This window comes from Phodopus roborovskii, unplaced genomic scaffold, assembly GCF_943737965.1.
Source record: "Phodopus roborovskii unplaced genomic scaffold, PHOROB, whole genome shotgun sequence".
In the NCBI taxonomy this organism is placed as follows: Eukaryota; Metazoa; Chordata; class Mammalia; order Rodentia; family Cricetidae; genus Phodopus; species Phodopus roborovskii.
Window position 1 is genome coordinate 94,275 of NW_026126440.1, and position 449 is coordinate 94,723.

A 449-nucleotide genomic window follows, 5' to 3' on the forward strand; every position below is an offset into this window, starting at 1 on the left:
TTGTAACATCACTTTAGCCTAAAATCCTCCACTACAGAAACCAAGCTTCACCAGTTAGCATTGACTTAGAAAGGAAAGGGCAGAGAGCAGTCTCAGCTCGGGTTGGGGTGTATCTTTTATGAACTACCATTTCTTATATTTTTGGTTGTGAGCCTAGCCTTTAATGGCTAAGCCATCTCTCCAGGCCTAACTACCATTTCTTAATTGTACAATTGTACTTGCCTCAAGGCTGTCCTTTAGAGTAAGTGAGGAACTAGTCCTAAGTACTCGGTTAACTTTGATGTGCTATTCTCCCAAAAAGGACTAACAATAAAAAAGAAAACATCATCCTTTCCTTGTGAGTTGCCTAAACTGCTGATACATACAGTAAGTTCAGCTGCTGCCTGATTTCAGTCTCTTTACTTAATTATTTTTAAATTTCTGTTTATGGGTGTTCTGCCTGCATGTAT